Source organism: Ranitomeya variabilis, chromosome 5 (genome assembly GCF_051348905.1).
Source record: "Ranitomeya variabilis isolate aRanVar5 chromosome 5, aRanVar5.hap1, whole genome shotgun sequence".
NCBI lineage: Eukaryota > Metazoa > Chordata > Amphibia > Anura > Dendrobatidae > Ranitomeya > Ranitomeya variabilis.
Window position 1 is genome coordinate 89,263,919 of NC_135236.1, and position 21,614 is coordinate 89,285,532.

General features: G+C 38.7%; 18 non-coding genes across 18 annotated transcripts; all 18 read left to right on the forward strand.

The window, feature by feature from the left end:
- The first annotated feature begins 449 nt into the window (after positions 1-449).
- TRNAI-UAU (transfer RNA isoleucine (anticodon UAU)) lies at positions 450-542 on the forward strand. Its single transcript is given in 2 exon segments — positions 450-487; positions 507-542. It is a non-coding gene; the product is annotated as a tRNA-Ile (tRNA).
- Positions 543-989: 447 nt separating this feature from the next.
- On the forward strand, positions 990-1,062 carry TRNAR-CCU (transfer RNA arginine (anticodon CCU)). Its single transcript has one exon. It is a non-coding gene; the product is annotated as a tRNA-Arg (tRNA).
- An 867-nt stretch (positions 1,063-1,929) lies between these two features.
- TRNAI-UAU (transfer RNA isoleucine (anticodon UAU)) lies at positions 1,930-2,022 on the forward strand. The gene is given in 2 exon segments: positions 1,930-1,967; positions 1,987-2,022. It is a non-coding gene; the product is annotated as a tRNA-Ile (tRNA).
- A 447-nt stretch (positions 2,023-2,469) lies between these two features.
- TRNAR-CCU (transfer RNA arginine (anticodon CCU)) lies at positions 2,470-2,542 on the forward strand. Its single transcript has one exon. It is a non-coding gene; the product is annotated as a tRNA-Arg (tRNA).
- Positions 2,543-3,409: 867 nt separating this feature from the next.
- On the forward strand, positions 3,410-3,502 carry TRNAI-UAU (transfer RNA isoleucine (anticodon UAU)). Its single transcript is given in 2 exon segments — positions 3,410-3,447; positions 3,467-3,502. It is a non-coding gene; the product is annotated as a tRNA-Ile (tRNA).
- Positions 3,503-3,949: 447 nt separating this feature from the next.
- TRNAR-CCU (transfer RNA arginine (anticodon CCU)) lies at positions 3,950-4,022 on the forward strand. Its single transcript has one exon. It is a non-coding gene; the product is annotated as a tRNA-Arg (tRNA).
- An 868-nt stretch (positions 4,023-4,890) lies between these two features.
- TRNAI-UAU (transfer RNA isoleucine (anticodon UAU)) lies at positions 4,891-4,983 on the forward strand. Its single transcript is given in 2 exon segments — positions 4,891-4,928; positions 4,948-4,983. It is a non-coding gene; the product is annotated as a tRNA-Ile (tRNA).
- Positions 4,984-6,815: 1,832 nt separating this feature from the next.
- TRNAI-UAU (transfer RNA isoleucine (anticodon UAU)) lies at positions 6,816-6,908 on the forward strand. The gene is given in 2 exon segments: positions 6,816-6,853; positions 6,873-6,908. It is a non-coding gene; the product is annotated as a tRNA-Ile (tRNA).
- A 447-nt stretch (positions 6,909-7,355) lies between these two features.
- TRNAR-CCU (transfer RNA arginine (anticodon CCU)) lies at positions 7,356-7,428 on the forward strand. The gene has a single exon. It is a non-coding gene; the product is annotated as a tRNA-Arg (tRNA).
- Positions 7,429-8,293: 865 nt separating this feature from the next.
- Positions 8,294-8,386, forward strand: TRNAI-UAU (transfer RNA isoleucine (anticodon UAU)). Its single transcript is given in 2 exon segments — positions 8,294-8,331; positions 8,351-8,386. It is a non-coding gene; the product is annotated as a tRNA-Ile (tRNA).
- Positions 8,387-8,833: 447 nt separating this feature from the next.
- TRNAR-CCU (transfer RNA arginine (anticodon CCU)) lies at positions 8,834-8,906 on the forward strand. Its single transcript has one exon. It is a non-coding gene; the product is annotated as a tRNA-Arg (tRNA).
- A 6,577-nt stretch (positions 8,907-15,483) lies between these two features.
- Positions 15,484-15,576, forward strand: TRNAI-UAU (transfer RNA isoleucine (anticodon UAU)). The gene is given in 2 exon segments: positions 15,484-15,521; positions 15,541-15,576. It is a non-coding gene; the product is annotated as a tRNA-Ile (tRNA).
- A 1,384-nt stretch (positions 15,577-16,960) lies between these two features.
- On the forward strand, positions 16,961-17,053 carry TRNAI-UAU (transfer RNA isoleucine (anticodon UAU)). Its single transcript is given in 2 exon segments — positions 16,961-16,998; positions 17,018-17,053. It is a non-coding gene; the product is annotated as a tRNA-Ile (tRNA).
- Positions 17,054-17,500: 447 nt separating this feature from the next.
- On the forward strand, positions 17,501-17,573 carry TRNAR-CCU (transfer RNA arginine (anticodon CCU)). Its single transcript has one exon. It is a non-coding gene; the product is annotated as a tRNA-Arg (tRNA).
- Positions 17,574-18,439: 866 nt separating this feature from the next.
- On the forward strand, positions 18,440-18,532 carry TRNAI-UAU (transfer RNA isoleucine (anticodon UAU)). The gene is given in 2 exon segments: positions 18,440-18,477; positions 18,497-18,532. It is a non-coding gene; the product is annotated as a tRNA-Ile (tRNA).
- Positions 18,533-18,979: 447 nt separating this feature from the next.
- TRNAR-CCU (transfer RNA arginine (anticodon CCU)) lies at positions 18,980-19,052 on the forward strand. The gene has a single exon. It is a non-coding gene; the product is annotated as a tRNA-Arg (tRNA).
- An 864-nt stretch (positions 19,053-19,916) lies between these two features.
- On the forward strand, positions 19,917-20,009 carry TRNAI-UAU (transfer RNA isoleucine (anticodon UAU)). Its single transcript is given in 2 exon segments — positions 19,917-19,954; positions 19,974-20,009. It is a non-coding gene; the product is annotated as a tRNA-Ile (tRNA).
- Positions 20,010-21,393: 1,384 nt separating this feature from the next.
- Positions 21,394-21,486, forward strand: TRNAI-UAU (transfer RNA isoleucine (anticodon UAU)). The gene is given in 2 exon segments: positions 21,394-21,431; positions 21,451-21,486. It is a non-coding gene; the product is annotated as a tRNA-Ile (tRNA).
- The last annotated feature ends 128 nt before the right edge of the window (positions 21,487-21,614 follow it).

Below are 21,614 nucleotides of genomic sequence, written 5' to 3' on the forward strand. Positions count from 1 at the left end.
ACTCAAACATCCTGTCGTTCTAGAGCAGTTTTGCTTAATATCAGAGGTATGGTTACAAAGACTGACAACACCTCTTTACGCAGCTGTTAACACAGGATCTAGGAATCACAAAAGGTGATGTCACAGATGACCCTGCAGCCCCTGAATTCAGAAGAATTTTTAATATCGTCAATGTCTGTTCATTGCAGCAAATGTAAGTGCGCATTTCCTGAAGAAAAAAAAAACAAAAAAAAAAACAGGATGTTTGAGTCTAAAATGACCCAGCGTCCAGTGTATAAATTTCTCATTTTCATTTTTAATAAAGATTGTGATATGGTAAAATATATATTGTCAAACATTATAATAAAACCTTAGAAACCTGTTGTAAGCAATCATTAATTTTCTGAAGAACTATCCCATTTCAATTTTTTTTTTTAATCAAATTTATGTCATAGCGGTGTACCCAGTCAGCTCCAGTGGCGCAATCGGTCAGCGCGCGGTACTTATAAAGCAGTAACTGTCGAGTGATGCCGAGGTTGTGAGTTCGACCCTCACCTGGAGCATTCTATTCTTGCCTTCGTTTTGTATTTTTTACTACTGAAGTCGTTGAATCGGTTCATGATCTAGTGTCAAGATTAAGAGAGAAATTTCAACGAGATATTTGTTGTTTAAATTTTTGTATTTTTTTAAATTGCCGCAGGTTGGACAAGTCTATTGAGTCCCACCGTAATCTGGTGTCATAATTGAAAGGGAAATGTGGAAGATATCTATTTAGTTTTTCAGGCTTCTGGCAGTCCAATAAACTTTCCATCATCGGCATTGATAACGTACAGTGACCCGACAAAGTTAGCCCTGGCTCTCTTCTAAAATAAAGATGCATGTGCATTCGGACGGTTTGTTTCAATTTGGAGTTCAAACGTACAAGATCGTCCTTGATAACTCAATCAAAAGTGAGTGATTCACTCTTGTGGTAACCAAAGAAAGTCTGGATTTTTAAGCTACTCCATCAAGCCCCAGTGGCCTAATGGATAAGGCACTGGCCTCCTAAGCCAGGGATTGTGGGTTCAAGTCCCATCTGGGGTGCTTGTTGATTTCCCTTTCCAACAGTTTCTCATGGAAGGTTGATGGTGCAGGTGTAAGCTGTTCTCCTTGTGTTGTTTCTTTGTAAATTAGTTCTTGCAAACCTCTACCCTTTACAACGATCCTTTCCATGTACTGAGAGAAGTGTTAACACGCAATTGTGTGGGGCCGACAAACATAGCATCTTAATTGTTTGCATCATCATTTTTGACCCAAATAACAAAGAGTATCTTTTCTAAGATATGGATATGCTTTCAACCACACAATATTGGCAAATATCAAAATCAAAAATTATAATTGAAAAATGTAAACGGTTTTTGAAACATTTTGGACAACGTTCTTTTTTTCATATCATGTTCTTTCTTACAAAACAAAATGAGTAATCTTTCAATTTTCACCCTGGCCACTGGGAATATTTTGGACTCAAACATCCTGTCGTTCTAGAGCAGTTTTGCTTAATATCAGAGGTATGGTTACAAAGACTGACAACACCTCTTTACGCAGCTGTTAACACAGGATCTAGGAATCACAAAAGGTGATGTCACAGATGACCCTGCAGCCCCTGAATTCAGAAGAATTTTTTATATCGTCAATGTCTGTTCATTGCAGCAAATGTAAGTGCGCATTTCCTGAAGAAAAAAAAAACAAAAAAAAAAACAGGATGTTTGAGTCTAAAATGACCCAGCGTCCAGTGTATAAATTTCTCATTTTCATTTTTAATAAAGATTGTGATATGGTAAAATATTTATTGTCAAACATTATAATAAAACCTTAGAAACCTGTTGTAAGCAATCATTAATTTTCTGAAGAACTATCCCATTTCAATTTTTTTTTTTAATCAAATTTATGTCATAGCGGTGTACCCAGTCAGCTCCAGTGGCGCAATCGGTCAGCGCGCGGTACTTATAAAGCAGTAACTGTCGAGTGATGCCGAGGTTGTGAGTTCGACCCTCACCTGGAGCATTCTATTCTTGCCTTCGTTTTGTATTTTTTACTACTGAAGTCGTTGAATCGGTTCATGATCTAGTGTCAAGATTAAGAGAGAAATTTCAACGAGATATTTGTTGTTTAAATTTTTGTATTTTTTTAAATTGCCGCAGGTTGGACAAGTCTATTGAGTCCCACCGTAATCTGGTGTCATAATTGAAAGGGAAATGTGGAAGATATCTATTTAGTTTTTCAGGCTTCTGGCAGTCCAATAAACTTTCCATCATCGGCATTGATAACGTACAGTGACCCGACAAAGTTAGCCCTGGCTCTCTTCTAAAATAAAGATGCATGTGCATTCGGACGGTTTGTTTCAATTTGGAGTTCAAACGTACAAGATCGTCCTTGATAACTCAATCAAAAGTGAGTGATTCACTCTTGTGGTAACCAAAGAAAGTCTGGATTTTTAAGCTACTCCATCAAGCCCCAGTGGCCTAATGGATAAGGCACTGGCCTCCTAAGCCAGGGATTGTGGGTTCAAGTCCCATCTGGGGTGCTTGTTGATTTCCCTTTCCAACAGTTTCTCATGGAAGGTTGATGGTGCAGGTGTAAGCTGTTCTCCTTGTGTTGTTTCTTTGTAAATTAGTTCTTGCAAACCTCTACCCTTTACAACGATCCTTTCCATGTACTGAGAGAAGTGTTAACACGCAATTGTGTGGGGCCGACAAACATAGCATCTTAATTGTTTGCATCATCATTTTTGACCCAAATAACAAAGAGTATCTTTTCTAAGATATGGATATGCTTTCAACCACACAATATTGGCAAATATCAAAATCAAAAATTATAATTGAAAAATGTAAACGGTTTTTGAAACATTTTGGACAACGTTCTTTTTTTCATATCATGTTCTTTCTTACAAAACAAAATGAGTAATCTTTCAATTTTCACCCTGGCCACTGGGAATATTTTGGACTCAAACATCCTGTCGTTCTAGAGCAGTTTTGCTTAATATCAGAGGTATGGTTACAAAGACTGACAACACCTCTTTACGCAGCTGTTAACACAGGATCTAGGAATCACAAAAGGTGATGTCACAGATGACCCTGCAGCCCCTGAATTCAGAAGAATTTTTAATATCGTCAATGTCTGTTCATTGCAGCAAATGTAAGTGCGCATTTCCTGAAGAAAAAAAAAACAAAAAAAAAAACAGGATGTTTGAGTCTAAAATGACCCAGCGTCCAGTGTATAAATTTCTCATTTTCATTTTTAATAAAGATTGTGATATGGTAAAATATATATTGTCAAACATTATAATAAAACCTTAGAAACCTGTTGTAAGCAATCATTAATTTTCTGAAGAACTATCCCATTTCAATTTTTTTTTTTAATCAAATTTATGTCATAGCGGTGTACCCAGTCAGCTCCAGTGGCGCAATCGGTCAGCGCGCGGTACTTATAAAGCAGTAACTGTCGAGTGATGCCGAGGTTGTGAGTTCGACCCTCACCTGGAGCATTCTATTCTTGCCTTCGTTTTGTATTTTTTACTACTGAAGTCGTTGAATCGGTTCATGATCTAGTGTCAAGATTAAGAGAGAAATTTCAACGAGATATTTGTTGTTTAAATTTTTGTATTTTTTTAAATTGCCGCAGGTTGGACAAGTCTATTGAGTCCCACCGTAATCTGGTGTCATAATTGAAAGGGAAATGTGGAAGATATCTATTTAGTTTTTCAGGCTTCTGGCAGTCCAATAAACTTTCCATCATCGGCATTGATAACGTACAGTGACCCGACAAAGTTAGCCCTGGCTCTCTTCTAAAATAAAGATGCATGTGCATTCGGACGGTTTGTTTCAATTTGGAGTTCAAACGTACAAGATCGTCCTTGATAACTCAATCAAAAGTGAGTGATTCACTCTTGTGATAACCAAAGAAAGTCTGGATTTTTAAGCTACTCCATCAAGCCCCAGTGGCCTAATGGATAAGGCACTGGCCTCCTAAGCCAGGCATTGTGGGTTCAAGTCCCATCTGGGGTGCTTGTTGATTTCCCTTTCCAACAGTTTCTCATGGAAGGTTGATGGTGCAGGTGTAAACTGTTCTCCTTGTGTTGTTTCTTTGTAAATTAGTTCTTGCAAACCTCTACCCTTTACAACGATCCTTTCCATGTACTGAGAGAAGTGTTAACACGCAATTGTGTGGGGCCGACAAACATAGCATCTTAATTGTTTGCATCATCATTTATGACCCAAATAACAAAGAGTATCTTTTCTAAGATATGGATATGCTTTCAACCACACAATATTGGCAAATATCAAAATCAAAAATTATAATTGAAAAATGTAAACGGTTTTTGAAACATTTTGGACAACGTTCTTTTTTTCATATCATGTTCTTTCTTACAAAACAAAATGAGTAATCTTTCAATTTTCACCCTGGCCACTGGGAATATTTTGGACTCAAACATCCTGTCGTTCTAGAGCAGTTTTGCTTAATATCAGAGGTATGGTTACAAAGACTGACAGCACCTCTTTACGCAGCTGTTAACACAGGATCTAGGAATCACAAAAGGTGATGTCACAGATGACCCTGCAGCCCCTGAATTCAGAAGAATTTTTTATATCGTCAATGTCTGTTCATTGCAGCAAATGTAAGTGCGCATTTCCTGAAGAAAAAAAAAAACAAAAAAAAAAACAGGATGTTTGAGTCTAAAATGACCCAGCGTCCAGTGTATAAATTTCTCATTTTCATTTTTAATAAAGATTGTGATATGGTAAAATATATATTGTCAAACATTATAATAAAACCTTAGAAACCTGTTGTAAGCAATCATTAATTTTCTGAAGAACTATCCCATTTCAATTTTTTTTTTTAATCAAATTTATGTCATAGCGGTGTACCCAGTCAGCTCCAGTGGCGCAATCGGTCAGCGCGCGGTACTTATAAAGCAGTAACTGTCGAGTGATGCCGAGGTTGTGAGTTCGACCCTCACCTGGAGCATTCTATTCTTGCCTTCGTTTTGTATTTTTTACTACTGAAGTCGTTGAATCGGTTCATGATCTAGTGTCAAGATTAAGAGAGAAATTTCAACGAGATATTTGTTGTTTAAATTTTTGTATTTTTTTAAATTGCCGCAGGTTGGACAAGTCTATTGAGTCCCACCGTAATCTGGTGTCATAATTGAAAGGGAAATGTGGAAGATATCTATTTAGTTTTTCAGGCTTCTGGCAGTCCAATAAACTTTCCATCATCGGCATTGATAACGTACAGTGACCCGACAAAGTTAGCCCTGGCTCTCTTTTAAAATAAAGATGCATGTGCATTCGGACGGTTTGTTTCAATTTGGAGTTCAAACGTACAAGATCGTCCTTGATAACTCAATCAAAAGTGAGTGATTCACTCTTGTGGTAACCAAAGAAAGTCTGGATATTTAAGCTACTCCATCAAGCCCCAGTGGCCTAATGGATAAGGCACTGGCCTAATAATGGATAAGGCACTGGCCTAATAATGGATAAGGCACTGGCCTAATAATGGATAAGGCACTGGCCTAATAATGGATAAGGCACTGGCCTAATAATGGATAAGGCACTGGCCTAATAATGGATAAGGCACTGGCCTAATAATGGATAAGGCACTGGCCTAATAATGGATAAGGCACTGGCCTAATAATGGATAAGGCACTGGCCTAATAATGGATAAGGCACTGGCCTAATAATGGATAAGGCACTGGCCTAATAATGGATAAGGCACTGGCCTAACAATGGATAAGGCACTGGCCTAACAATGGATAAGGCACTGGCCTAATGGATAAGGCACTGGCCTAATGGATAAGGCACTGGCCTAATGGATAAGGCACTGGCCTAATGGATAAAGCACTGGCCTAATGGATAAGGCACTGGCCTAATGGATAAGGCACTGGCCTAATGGATAAGGCACTGGCCTAATGGATAAGGCACTGGCCTAATGGATAAGGCACTGGCCTAATGGATAAGGCACTGGCCTCCTAAGCCAGGGATTGTGGGTTCAAGTCCCATCTGGGGTGCTTGTTGATTTCCCTTTCCAACAGTTTCTCATGGAAGGTTGATGGTGCAGGTGTAAACTGTTCTCCTTGTGTTGTTTCTTTGTAAATTAGTTCTTGCAAACCTCTACCCTTTACAACGATCCTTTCCATGTACTGAGAGAAGTGTTAACACGCAATTGTGTGGGGCAGACAAACATAGCATCTTAATTGTTGGCAAATATCAAAATCAAAAATTATAATTGAGAAATGTAAACTGTTTTTGAAACATTTTGGACAACGTTCTTTTTTTCATATCATGTTCTTTCTTACAAAACAAAATGAGTAATCTTTCAATTTTCACCCTGGCCACTGGGAATATTTTGGACTCAAACATCCTGTCGTTCTAGAGCAGTTTTGCTTAATATCAGAGGTATGGTTACAAAGACTGACAACACCTCTTTATGCAGCTGTTAACACAGGATCTAGGAATCACAAAAGGTGATGTCACAGATGACCCTGCAGCCCCTGAATTCAGAAGAATTTTTTATATCGTCAATGTCTGTTCATTGCAGCAAATGTAAGTGCGCATTTCCTGAAGAAAAAAAACAAAAAAAAAAAACAGGATGTTTGAGTCTAAAATGACCCAGCGTCCAGTGTATAAATTTCTCATTTTCATTTTTAATAAAGATTGTGATATGGTAAAATATATATTGTCAAACATTATAATAAAACCTTAGAAACCTGTTGTAAGCAATCATTAATTTTCTGAAGAACTATCCCATTTCAATTTTTTTTTTTAATCAAATTTATGTCATAGCGGTGTACCCAGTCAGCTCCAGTGGCGCAATCGGTCAGCGCGCGGTACTTATAAAGCAGTAACTGTCGAGTGATGCCGAGGTTGTGAGTTCGACCCTCACCTGGAGCATTCTATTCTTGCCTTCGTTTTGTATTTTTTACTACTGAAGTCGTTGAATCGGTTCATGATCTAGTGTCAAGATTAAGAGAGAAATTTCAACGAGATATTTGTTGTTTAAATTTTTGTATTTTTTTAAATTGCCGCAGGTTGGACAAGTCTATTGAGTCCCACCGTAATCTGGTGTCATAATTGAAAGGGAAATGTGGAAGATATCTATTTAGTTTTTCAGGCTTCTGGCAGTCCAATAAACTTTCCATCATCGGCATTGATAACGTACAGTGACCCGACAAAGTTAGCCCTGGCTCTCTTCTAAAATAAAGATGCATGTGCATTCGGACGGTTTGTTTCAATTTGGAGTTCAAACGTACAAGATCGTCCTTGATAACTCAATCAAAAGTGAGTGATTCACTCTTGTGGTAACCAAAGAAAGTCTGGATTTTTAAGATACTCCATCAAGCCCCAGTGGCCTAATGGATAAGGCACTGGCCTCCTAAGCCAGGGATTGTGGGTTCAAGTCCCATCTGGGGTGCTTGTTGATTTCCCTTTCCAACAGTTTCTCATGGAAGGTTGATGGTGCAGGTGTAAACTGTTCTCCTTGTGTTGTTTCTTTGTAAATTAGTTCTTGCAAACCTCTACCCTTTACAACGATCCTTTCCATGTACTGAGAGAAGTGTTAACACGCAATTGTGTGGGGCCGACAAACATAGCATCTTAATTGTTTGCATCATCATTTATGACCCAAATAACAAAGAGTATCTTTTCTAAGATATGGATATGCTTTCAACCACACAATATTGGCAAATATCAAAATCAAAAATTATAATTGAAAAATGTAAATGGTTTTTGAAACATTTTGGACAACGTTCTTTTTTTCATATCATGTTCTTTCTTACAAAACAAAATGAGTAATCTTTCAATTTTCACCCTGGCCACTGGGAATATTTTGGACTCAAACATCCTGTCGTTCTAGAGCAGTTTTGCTTAATATCAGAGGTATGGTTACAAAGACTGACAACACCTCTTTACGCAGCTGTTAACACAGGATCTAGGAATCACAAAAGGTGATGTCACAGATGACCCTGCAGCCCCTGAATTCAGAAGAATTTTTTATATCGTCAATGTCTGTTCATTGCAGCAAATGTAAGTGCGCATTTCCTGAAGAAAAAAAAAAAAAAAAAAACCAGGATGTTTGAGTCTAAAATGACCCAGCGTCCAGTGTATAAATTTCTCATTTCCATTTTTAATAAAGATTGTGATATGGTAAAATATATATTGTCAAACATTATAATAAAACCTTAGAAACCTGTTGTAAGCAATCATTAATTTTCTGAAGAACTATCCCATTTCATTTTTTTTTTTTTATCAAATTTATGTCATAGCGGTGTACCCAGTCAGCTCCAGTGGCGCAATCGGTCAGCGCGCGGTACTTATAAAGCAGTAACTGTCGAGTGATGCCGAGGTTGTGAGTTCGACCCTCACCTGGAGCATTCTATTCTTGCCTTCGTTTTGTATTTTTTACTACTGAAGTCGTTGAATCGGTTCATGATCTAGTGTCAAGATTAAGAGAGAAATTTCAACGAGATATTTGTTGTTTAAATTTTTGTATTTTTTTAAATTGCCGCAGGTTGGACAAGTCTATTGAGTCCCACCGTAATCTGGTGTCATAATTGAAAGGGAAATGTGGAAGATATCTATTTAGTTTTTCAGGCTTCTGGCAGTCCAATAAACTTTCCATCATCGGCATTGATAACGTACAGTGACCCGACAAAGTTAGCCCTGGCTCTCTTCTAAAATAAAGATGCATGTGCATTCGGACGGTTTGTTTCAATTTGGAGTTCAAACGTACAAGATCGTCCTTGATAACTCAATCAAAAGTGAGTGATTCACTCTTGTGGTAACCAAAGAAAGTCTGGATATTTAAGCTACTCCATCAAGCCCCAGTGGCCTAATGGATAAGGCACTGGCCTCCTAAGCCAGGGATTGTGGGTTCAAGTCCCATCTGGGGTGCTTGTTGATTTCCCTTTCCAACAGTTTCTCATGGAAGGTTGATGGTGCAGGTGTAAACTGTTCTCCTTGTGTTGTTTCTTTGTAAATTAGTTCTTGCAAACCTCTACCCTTTACAACGATCCTTTCCATGTACTGAGAGAAGTGTTAACACGCAATTGTGTGGGGCCGACAAACATAGCATCTTAATTGTTTGCATCGTCATTTATGACCCAAATAACAAAGAGTATCTTTTCTAAGATATGGATATGCTTTCAACCACACAATATTGGCAAATATCAAAATCAAAAATTATAATTGAAAAATGTAAACGGTTTTTGAAACATTTTGGACAACGTTCTTTTTTTCATATCATGTTCTTTCTTACAAAACAAAATGAGTAATCTTTCAATTTTCACCCTGGCCACTGGGAATATTTTGGACTCAAACATCCTGTCGTTCTAGAGCAGTTTTGCTTAATATCAGAGGTACGGTTACAAAGACTGACAACACCTCTTTACGCAGCTGTTAACACAGGATCTAGGAATCACAAAAGGTGATGTCACAGATGACCCTGCAGCCCCTGAATTCAGAAGAATTTTTTATATCGTCAATGTCTGTTCATTGCAGCAAATGTAAGTGCGCATTTCCTGAAGAAAAAAAAAAAAAAACAGGATGTTTGAGTCTAAAATGACCCAGCGTCCAGTGTATAAATTTCTCATTTTCATTTTTAACCCCTTAAGCCCCGAGGGTGGTTTGCACGTTAATGACCAGGCCAATTTTTACAATTCTGACCACTGTCCCTTTATGAGGTTATAACTCTGGAACGCTTCAACGGATCTTGGCGATTCTGACATTGTTTTCTCGTGACATATTGTACTTCATGTTAGTGGTAAAATTTCTTCGATATAACTTGCGTTTATTTGTGAAAAAAACGAATATTTGGCGAAAATTTTGAAAATTTCGCAATTTTCCAACTTTGAATTTTTATGCCCTTAAATCACAGACATATGTCACACAAAATACTTAATAAATAACATTTCCCACATGTCTACTTTACATCAGCACAATTTTGGAACCAAAATTTTTTTTTGTGACGGAGTTATAAGGGTTAAAAGTTGACCAGCAATTTCTCATTTTTACAACACCATTTTTTTTTAGGGACCACATCTCATTTGAAGTCATTTTGACGGGTCTATATGATAGAAAATACCCAAGTGTGACACCATTCTAAAAACTGCACCCCTCAAGGTACTCAAAACCACTTTCAAGAAGTTTATTAACCCTTCAGGTGTTTCACAGGAATTTTTGGAATGTTTAAATAAAAATGAACATTTAACTTTTTTTCACACAAAATTTATTTCAGCTCCAATTTGTTTTATTTTACCAAGGGTAACAGGAGAAAATAGACCCCAAAAGTTGTTGTACAATTTGTCCTGAGTACGCTGATACCCCATATGTGGGGGTAAACCACAGTTTGGGCGCATGGCAGAGCTTGGAAGCAAAGGAGCGCCATTTGACTTTTCAATGCAAAATTGACTGGAATTGAGATGGGACGCCATGTTGCATTTGGAGAGCCCCTGATGTGCCTAAACATTGAAACCCCTAACAAGTGACACCATTTTGGAAAGTAGACCCCCTAAGGAACTTATCTAGATGTGTGGTGAGCACTTTGACCCAACAAGTGCTTTACAGAAGTTTATAATGCAGAGCCGTAAAAATAAAAAATCATATTTTTTCACAAAAATGATCTTTTCACCCCCAATTTTTTATTTTCCCAAGGGTGAGAGAAGAAATTGGACCCCAAAAATTGTTGTGCAATTTGTCCTGAGTACGCTGATACCCCATATGTGGGTGTAAACCATTGTTTGGGCGCAGGGCAGAGCTCGGAAGGGAAGGAGCGCCATTTGACTTTTCAATGCAAAATTGACTGGAATTGAGATGGGACGCCATGTTGCATTTAGAGAGCCCTTGATGTGCCTAAACATTGAAACCCCTAACAAGTGACACCATTTTGGAAAGTAGACCCCCTAAGGAACTTATCTAGATGTGTGGTGAGCACTTTGACCCAACAAGTGCTTCACAGAAGTTTATAATGCAGAGCCGTAAAAATAAAAAATCATATTTTTTCACAAAAATGATCTTTTCACCCCCATTTTTTTATTTCCCCAAGGGTAAGAGAAGAAATTAGACCACAAAAGTTGTTGTGCAATTTGTCCTGAGTACGACGATACCCCATATGTGGGTGTAAACCATTGTTTGGGCGCATAGCAGAGCTCAGAAGGGAAGAAGCGCTATTTTACTTTTCAATGCAAAATTGACTGGAATTAAGATGGGATGCCATGTTGCGTTTGGAGAGCCCCTGATGTGCCTAAACATTAAACCCCCCCACAAGTGACACCATTTTGGAAAGTAGACCCCCTAAGGAACTTATCTAGATGTGTTTTGAGAGCTTTGAACCCCCAAGTGTTTCACTACAGTTTATAACGCAGAGCCGTGAAAATAATTTTTTTTTTTTTTTTCACAAAAATGAAATTTAGCCCCCAGTTTTGTATTTTCACAAGGGTATCAGGATAAATTGGACCCTAAAAGTTGTTGTCCAATTTGTCCTGAGTACGCTGATACCCCCTATGTGGGGGGGAACCACTGTTTGGGCGCATGACAGAGCTCAGAAGGGAAGGAGCGCCATTTGGAATGCAGACTTAAATGGATTGGTCTGCAGGCGTCACGTTGCATTTGCAGAGCCCCTGATGTACCCAAACAGTACAAACCCCCCACAAGTGACCCCATATTGGAAACTAGACCCCCCAAGGAACTTATCTAGATGTGTTGTGAGAACTTTGAACCCCCAAGTGTTTCATTACAGTTTATAACGCAGAGCCGTGAAAATAAAAATTATTTTTTTTTTCACAAAAATGATTTTTTAGCCCCCAGTTTTGTATTTTCACAAGGGTATCAGGATAAATTGGACCCTAAAAGTTGTTGTCCAATTTGTCCTGAGTACGCTGATACCCCCTATGTGGGGGGGAACCACTGTTTGGGCGCATGACAGAGCTCAGAAGGGAAGGAGCGCCATTTGGAATGCAGACTTAAATGGATTGGTCTGCAGGCGTCACGTTGCATTTGCAGAGCCCCTGATGTACCCAAACAGTACAAACCCCCCACAAGTGACCCCATATTGGAAACTAGACCCCCCAAGGAACTTATCTAGATGTGTTGTGAGAACTTTGAACCCCCAAGTGTTTCATTACAGTTTATAACGCAGAGCCGTGAAAATAAAAATTATTTTTTTTTTCACAAAAATGATTTTTTAGCCCCCAGTTTTGTATTTTCACAAGGGTATCAGGATAAATTGGACCCTAAAAGTTGTTGTCCAATTTGTCCTGAGTACGCTGATACCCCCTATGTGGGGGGGAACCACTGTTTGGGCGCATGACAGAGCTCAGAAGGGAAGGAGCGCCATTTGGAATGCAGACTTAAATGGATTGGTCTGCAGGTGTCACGTTGCATTTGCAGAGCCCCTGATGTACCCAAACAGTACAAACCCCCCACAAGTGACCCCATATTGGAAACTAGACCCCCCAAGGAACTTATCTAGATGTGTTGTGAGAACTTTGAACCCCCAAGTGTTTCATTACAGTTTATAACGCAGAGCCGTGAAAATAAAAATTTTTTTTTTTTTCACAAAAATGATTTTTTAGCCCCCAGTTTTGTATTTTCACAAGGGTATCAGGATAAATTGGACCCTAAAAGTTGTTGTCCAATTTGTCCTGAGTACGCTGATACCCCCTATGTGGGGGGGAACCACTGTTTGGGCGCATGACAGAGCTCGGAAGGGAAGGAGCGCCATTTGGCATGCAGACTTAAATGGATTGGTCTGCAGGCGTCACGTTGCATTTGCAGAGCCCCTGATGTACCCAAATAGTACAAACCCCCCACAAGTGACCCCATATTGGAAACTAGACCTCCCAAGGAACTTATCTAGATGTGTTGTGAGAACTTTGAACCCCCAAGTGTTTCACTACAGTTTACAACGCAGAGCCGTGAAAATAAAACATATTTTTTTTCCCACAAAAATGATTTTTAGCCCCCCAAATTTTTATTTTCCCAAGGATAACAAGAGAACTTGGACCCCAGAAGTTGTTGTTCAATTTGTCCCTAGTACGCTGATACCCCATATGTTGGGGTAAACCCCTTTTTGGACGCACGGGAGAGCTCGGAAGGGAAGGAGCACTGTTTTACTTTTTCAACGCAGAATTGGCTGGAATTGAGATTGGATGCCATGTCGCGTTTGGAGAGCCCCTGATGTGCCTGAACAGTGGAAACTCCCCAATTCTGCCTGAAACCCTACCCCTAACCTCACCCCTAACCGTTTACTGAACATTTTCTGACAGTCATAAGTGCCACGTATATAAGTGCCACGTATATAAGTGCCACGTATGTAAGTGCCACGTATGTAAGTGCCACGTATGTAAGTGCCACGTATATAAGTGCCACGTATATAAGTGCCACGTATTTAAGTGCCACGTATTTAAGTGCCACGTATTTAAGTGCCACGTATTTAAGTGCCACGTATTTAAGTGCCACGTATTTAAGTGCCACGTATTTAAGTGCCACGTATTTAAGTGCCACGATATTTCAGTGCCACGTATTTCAGTGCCACGTATTTCAGTGCCACGTATTTCAGGCACTGAAAAATACGTGGCACGTAAATACGTGGCACGTAAATACGTGGCACGTAAATACGTGGCACTTAAATACGTGGCACTTAAATACGTGGCACTTAAATACGTGGCACTTAAATACGTGGCACTTAAATACGTGGCACTTAAATACGTGGCACTTAAATACGTGGCACTTATATACGTGGCACTTATATACGTGGCCACTGAAATATCGTGGCACTTATATACGTATATACGTATATAAACGTATATTTCAGTGCCACGTATTTCAGGTTAGGGGTAGGGTTAGGGTTTTTTGTTTTTTTCTTGTTTTCTTGTGTTTTTCTATAAAAACGCATGCGTTTTTCCGCGTTTACATGCATTTTTTCACACATGCGGTTTTTTTAAAAAACGCATGCAGATAAAAACGCAAGTGTGAAACCAGACTAAAAGACGCTTTTTATAGCAAAAAAGTTTTTGCGTCTCCACATTTTGAGACCTATAATTTTTCCACATTTTGGTCCACAGAGTCATGTGAGGTCTTGTTTTTTGCGGGACGAGTTGACGTTTTTATTGGTAACATTTTCGGACACGTGACCATTTTTTATCACTTTTTATTCCGATTTTTGTGAGGCAGAATAACCAAAAACCAGCTATTCATGAATTTCTTTTGGGAGAGGCGTTTATACCGTTCTGCGCTTGGTAAAATTGATAAAGCAGTTTTATTCGTCGGGTCAGTACGATTACAGCGATACCTCATTTATATCATTTTTTTATGTTTTGACGCTTTTATACGATAAAAACTATTTTATAGAAAAAATAATTATTTTGGTATCGCTTTATTCTCAGGACTATAACTTTTTTATTTTTTTGCTGATGATGCTGTATGGCGGCTCGTTTTTTGCGGGACAAGATGACGTTTTCAGCGGTAACATGGTTATTTATATCCGTCTTTTTGATCGCGTGTTATTCCACTTTTTGTTCGGCGGTATGGTAATAAAGCGTTGTTTTTTGCCTCGTTTTTTTTTTTTTTTTCTTACGGTGTTTACTGAAGGGGTTAACTAGTGGGCCAGTTTTATAGGTTGGGTCGTTACGGACGCGGCGATACTAAATATGTGTACTTTTATTGTTTTTGTTTGTTTTTTTTAGATAAAGAAATGTATTTATGGGAATAATATATTTTTTTTTTATTATTATTTATTTAGGAATTTTTTTTTTTTTTTTTACACATGTGGAAATTTTTTTTTTTACTTTTTTACTTTGTCCCAGGGGGGGACATTACAGATCGCTGATCTCACAGTGTGCACAGCACTCTGTGAGATCTCCGATCTCACTTACAGCCGTGCAGGCTGCAGCTTTCATCTGCAGCCTGCTCCGACCCGGAAGTGCTCCCTGCAGGACCCGGATACAGCCCCTCGGCCATTTTGGATCCGGGGCCTGCAGGGAGAAGACGTTCGGTACGAGGTGAGTACATCACCTTGTACCGATCGTCTCAGGGAAGCCCGCAGGGAGCCCCCTCCCTGCGCGATGCTTCCCTGTACCGCCGGTACACCGCGATCATGTTTGATCGCGGTGTGCCGGGGGTTAATGTGCCGGGGGCGGTCCGTGACCGCTCCTGGCACATAGTGCCGGATGTCAGCTGCGATATGCAGCCGACACCCGGCCGCGATCGGCCGCGCTCCCCCCGTGAGCGCGGCCGATCGCGTATGACGTACTATACCGTCACCGGGAATTAAGGCCCACCCCACCTCGACGGTATAGTACGTCATACGGGATTAAGGGGTTAATAAAGATTGTGATATGGTAAAATATATATTGTCAAACATTATAATAAAACCTTAGAAACCTGTTGTAAGCAATCATTAATTTTCTGAAGAACTATCCCATTTCAATTTTTTTTTTTAATCAAATTTATGTCATAGCGGTGTACCCAGTCAGCTCCAGTGGCGCAATCGGTCAGCGCGCGGTACTTATAAAGCAGTAACTGTCGAGTGATGCCGAGGTTGTGAGTTCGACCCTCTCCTGGAGCATTCTATTCTTGCCTTCGTTTTGTATTTTTTACTACTGAAGTCGTTGAATCGGTTCATGATCTAGTGTCAAGATTAAGAGAGAAATTTCAACGAGATATTTGTTGTTTAAATTTTTGTATTTTTTTAAATTGCCGCAGGTTGGACAAGTCTATTGAGTCCCACCGTAATCTGGTGTCATAATTGAAAGGGAAATGTGGAAGATATCTATTTAGTTTTTCAGGCTTCTGGCAGTCCAATAAACTTTCCATCATCGGCATTGATAACGTACAGTGACCCGACAAAGTTAGCCCTGGCTCTCTTCTAAAATAAAGATGCATGTGCATTCGGACGGTTTGTTTCAATTTGGAGTTCAAACGTACAAGATCGTCCTTGATAACTCAATCAAAAGTGAGTGATTCACTCTTGTGGTAACCAAAGAAAGTCTGGATATTTAAGCTACTCCATCAAGCCCCAGTGGCCTAATGGATAAGACACCGGCCTCCTAAGCCAGGGATTGTGGGTTCAAGTCCCATCTGGGGTGCTTGTTGATTTCCCTTTCCAACAGTTTCTAATGGAAGGTTGATGGTGCAGGTGTAAACTGTTCTCCTTGTGTTGTTTCTTTGTAAATTAGTTCTTGCAAACCTCTACCCTTTACAACGATCCTTTCCATGTACTGAGAGAAGTGTTAACACGCAATTGTGTGGGGCCGACAAACATAGCATCTTAATTGTTTGCATCGTCATTTATGACCCAAATAACAAAGAGTATCTTTTCTAAGATATGGATATGCTTTCAACCACACAATATTGGCAAATATCAAAATCAAAAATTATAATTGAAAAATGTAAACGGTTTTTGAAACATTTTGGACAACGTTCTTTTTTTCATATCATGTTCTTTCTTACAAAACAAAATGAGTAATCTTTCAATTTTCACCCTGGCCACTGGGAATATTTTGGACTCAAACATCCTGTCGTTCTAGAGCAGTTTTGCTTAATATCAGAGGTATGGTTACAAAGACTGACAACACCTCTGTACGCAGCTGTTAACACAGGATCTAGGAATCACAAAAGGTGATGTCACAGATGACCCTGCAGCCCCTGAATTCAGAAGAATTTTTTATATCGTCAATGTCTGTTCATTGCAGCAAATGTAAGTGCGCATTTCCTGAAAAAAAAAACAAAAAAAAAAACAGGATGTTTGAGTCTAAAATGACCCAGCGTCCAGTGTATAAATTTCTCATTTTCATTTTTAATAAAGATTGTGATATGGTAAAATATTTATTGTCAAACATTATAGTAAAACTTTAGAAACCTGTTGTAAGCAATCATTAATTTTCTGAAGAACTATCCCATTTCAATTTTTTTTTTTAATCAAATTTATGTCATAGCGGTGTACCCAGTCAGCTCCAGTGGCGCAATTGGTCAGCGCGCGGTACTTATAAAGCAGTAACTGTCGAGTGATGCCGAGGTTGTGAGTTCGACCCTCACCTGGAGCATTCTATTCTTGCCTTCGTTTTGTATTTTTTACTACTGAAGTCGTTGAATCGGTTCATGATCTAGTGTCAAGATTAAGAGAGAAATTTCAACGAGATATTTGTTGTTTAAATTTTTGTATTTTTTTAAATTGCCGCAGGTTGGACAAGTCTATTGAGTCCCACCGTAATCTGGTGTCATAATTGAAAGGGAAATGTGGAAGATATCTATTTAGTTTTTCAGGCTTCTGGCAGTCCAATAAACTTTCCATCATCGGCATTGATAACGTACAGTGACCCGACAAAGTTAGCCCTGGCTCTCTTCTAAAATAAAGATGCATGTGCATTCGGACTGTTTGTTTCAATTTGGAGTTCAAACGTACAAGATCGTCCTTGATAACTCAATCAAAAGTGAGTGATTCACTCTTGTGGTAACCAAAGAAAGTCTGGATTTTTAAGCTACTCCATCAAGCCCCAGTGGCCTAATGGATAAGGCACTGGCCTCCTAAGCCAGGGATTGTGGGTTCAAGTCCCATCTGGGGTGCTTGTTGATTTCCCTTTCCAACAGTTTCTCATGGAAGGTTGATGGTGCAGGTGTAAACTGTTCTCCTTGTGTTGTTTCTTTGTAAATTAGTTCTTGCAAACCTCTACCCTTTACAACGATCCTTTCCATGTACTGAGAGAAGTGTTAACACGCAATTGTGTGGGGCTGACAAACATAGCATCTTAATTGTTTGCATCATCATGTATGACCCAAATAACAAAGAGTATCTTTTCTAAGATATGGATATTCTTTCAACCACACAATATTGGCAAATATCAAAATCAAAAATTATAATTGAAAAATGTAAACGGTATTTGAAACATTTTGGACAACGTTCTTTTTTTCATATCATGTTCTTTCTTACAAAACAAAATGAGTAATCTTTCAATTTTCACCCTGGCCACTGGGAATATTTTGGACTCAAACATCCTGTCGTTCTAGAGCAGTTTTGCTTAATATCAGAGGTACGGTTACAAAGACTGACAACACCTCTTTACGCAGCTGTTAACACAGGATCTAGGAATCACAAAAGGTGATGTCACAGATGACCCTGCAGCCCCTGAATTCAGAAGAATTTTTTATATCGTCAATGTCTGTTCATTGCAGCAAATGTAAGAGCGCATTTCCTGAAGAAAAAAAAAACAAAAAACACCAGGATGTTTGAGTCTAAAATGACCCAGCGTCCAGTGTATAAATTTCTCATTTCCATTTTTAATAAAGATTGTGATATGGTAAAATATATATTGTCAAACATTATAATAAAACCTTAGAAACCTGTTGTAAGCAATCATTAATTTTCTGAAGAACTATCCCATTTCATTTTTTTTTTTTTTATCAAATTTATGTCATAGCGGTGTACCCAGTCAGCTCCAGTGGCGCAATCGGTCAGCGCGCGGTACTTATAAAGCAGTAACTGTCGAGTGATGCCGAGGTTGTGAGTTCGACCCTCACCTGGAGCATTCTATTCTTGCCTTCGTTTTGTATTTTTTACTACTGAAGTCGTTGAATCGGTTCATGATCTAGTGTCAAGATTAAGAGAGAAATTTCAACGAGATATTTGTTGTTTAAATTTTTGTATTTTTTTAAATTGCCGCAGGTTGGACAAGTCTATTGAGTCCCACCGTAATCTGGTGTCATAATTGAAAGGGAAATGTGGAAGATATCTATTTAGTTTTTCAGGCTTCTGGCAGTCCAATAAACTTTCCATCATCGGCATTGATAACGTACAGTGACCCGACAAAGTTAGCCCTGGCTCTCTTCTAAAATAAAGATGCATGTGCATTCGGACTGTTTGTTTCAATTTGGAGTTCAAACGTACAAGATCGTCCTTGATAACTCAATCAAAAGTGAGTGATTCACTCTTGTGGTAACCAAAGAAAGTCTGGATTTTTAAGCTACTCCATCAAGCCCCAGTGGCCTAATGGATAAGGCACTGGCCTCCTAAGCCAGGGATTGTGGGTTCAAGTCCCATCTGGGGTGCTTGTTGATTTCCCTTTCCAACAGTTTCTCATGGAAGGTTGATGGTGCAGGTGTAAACTGTTCTCCTTGTGTTGTTTCTTTGTAAATTAGTTCTTGCAAACCTCTACCCTTTACAACGATCCTTTCCATGTACTGAGAGAAGTGTTAACACGCAATTGTGTGGGGCTGACAAACATAGCATCTTAATTGTTTGCATCATCATGTATGACCCAAATAACAAAGAGTATCTTTTCTAAGATATGGATATTCTTTCAACCACACAATATTGGCAAATATCAAAATCAAAAATTATAATTGAAAAATGTAAACGGTATTTGAAACATTTTGGACAACGTTCTTTTTTTCATATCATGTTCTTTCTTACAAAACAAAATGAGTAATCTTTCAATTTTCACCCTGGCCACTGGGAATATTTTGGACTCAAACATCCTGTCGTTCTAGAGCAGTTTTGCTTAATATCAGAGGTACGGTTACAAAGACTGACAACACCTCTTTACGCAGCTGTTAACACAGGATCTAGGAATCACAAAAGGTGATGTCACAGATGACCCTGCAGCCCCTGAATTCAGAAGAATTTTTTATATCGTCAATGTCTGTTCATTGCAGCAAATGTAAGTGCGCATTTCCTGAAGAAAAAAAAAAAAAAAACACCAGGATGTTTGAGTCTAAAATGACCCAGCGTCCAGTGTATAAATTTCTCATTTCCATTTTTAATAAAGATTGTGATATGGTAAAATATATATTGTCAAACATTATAATAAAACCTTAGAAACCTGTTGTAAGCAATCATTAATTTTCTGAAGAACTATCCCATTTCATTTTTTTTTTTTTATCAAATTTATGTCATAGCGGTGTACCCAGTCAGCTCCAGTGGCGCAATCGGTCAGCGCGCGGTACTTATAAAGCAGTAACTGTCGAGTGATGCCGAGGTTGTGAGTTCGACCCTCACCTGGAGCATTCTATTCTTGCCTTCGTTTTGTATTTTTTACTACTGAAGTCGTTGAATCGGTTCATGATCTAGTGTCAAGATTAAGAGAGAAATTTCAACGAGATATTTGTTGTTTAAATTTTTGTATTTTTTTAAATTGCCGCAGGTTGGACAAGTCTATTGAGTCCCACCGTAATCTGGTGTCATAATTGAAAGGGAAATGTGGAAGATATCTATTTAGTTTTTCAGGCTTCTGGCAGTCCAATAAACTTTCCATCATCGGCATTGATAACGTACAGTGACCCGACAAAGTTAGCCCTGGCTCTCTTCTAAAATAAAGATGCATGTGCATTCGGACGGTTTGTTTCAATTTGGAGTTCAAACGTACAAGATCGTCCTTGATAACTCAATCAAAAGTGAGTGATTCACTCTTGTGGTAACCAAAGAAAGTCTGGATATTTAAGCTACTCCATCAAGCCCCAGTGGCCTAATGGATAAGACACCGGCCTCCTAAGCCAGGGATTGTGGGTTCAAGTCCCATCTGGGGTGCTTGTTGATTTCCCTTTCCAACAGTTTCTAATGGAAGGTTGATGGTGCAGGTGTAAACTGTTCTCCTTGTGTTGTTTCTTTGTAAATTAGTTCTTGCAAACCTCTACCCTTTACAACGATCCTTTCCATGTACTGAGAGAAGTGTTAACACGCAATTGTGTGGGGCCGACAAACATAGCATCTTAATTGTTTGCATCGTCATTTATGACCCAAATAACAAAGAGTATCTTTTCTAAGATATGGATATGCTTTCAACCACACAATATTGGCAAATATCAAAATCAAAAATTATAATTGAAAAATGTAAACGGTTTTTGAAACATTTTGGACAACGTTCTTTTTTTCATATCATGTTCTTTCTTACAAAACAAAATGAGTAATCTTTCAATTTTCACCCTGGCCACTGGGAATATTTTGGACTCAAACATCCTGTCGTTCTAGAGCAGTTTTGCTTAATATCAGAGGTATGGTTACAAAGACTGACAACACCTCTGTACGCAGCTGTTAACACAGGATCTAGGAATCACAAAAGGTGATGTCACAGATGACCCTGCAGCCCCTGAATTCAGAAGAATTTTTTATATCGTCAATGTCTGTTCATTGCAGCAAATGTAAGTGCGCATTTCCTGAAAAAAAAAACAAAAAAAAAAACAGGATGTTTGAGTCTAAAATGACCCAGCGTCCAGTGTATAAATTTCTCATTTTCATTTTTAATAAAGATTGTGATATGGTAAAATATTTATTGTCAAACATTATAGTAAAACTTTAGAAACCTGTTGTAAGCAATCATTAATTTTCTGAAGAACTATCCCATTTCAATTTTTTTTTTTAATCAAATTTATGTCATAGCGGTGTACCCAGTCAGCTCCAGTGGCGCAATTGGTCAGCGCGCGGTACTTATAAAGCAGTAACTGTCGAGTGATGCCGAGGTTGTGAGTTCGACCCTCACCTGGAGCATTCTATTCTTGCCTTCGTTTTGTATTTTTTACTACTGAAGTCGTTGAATCGGTTCATGATCTAGTGTCAAGATTAAGAGAGAAATTTCAACGAGATATTTGTTGTTTAAATTTTTGTATTTTTTTAAA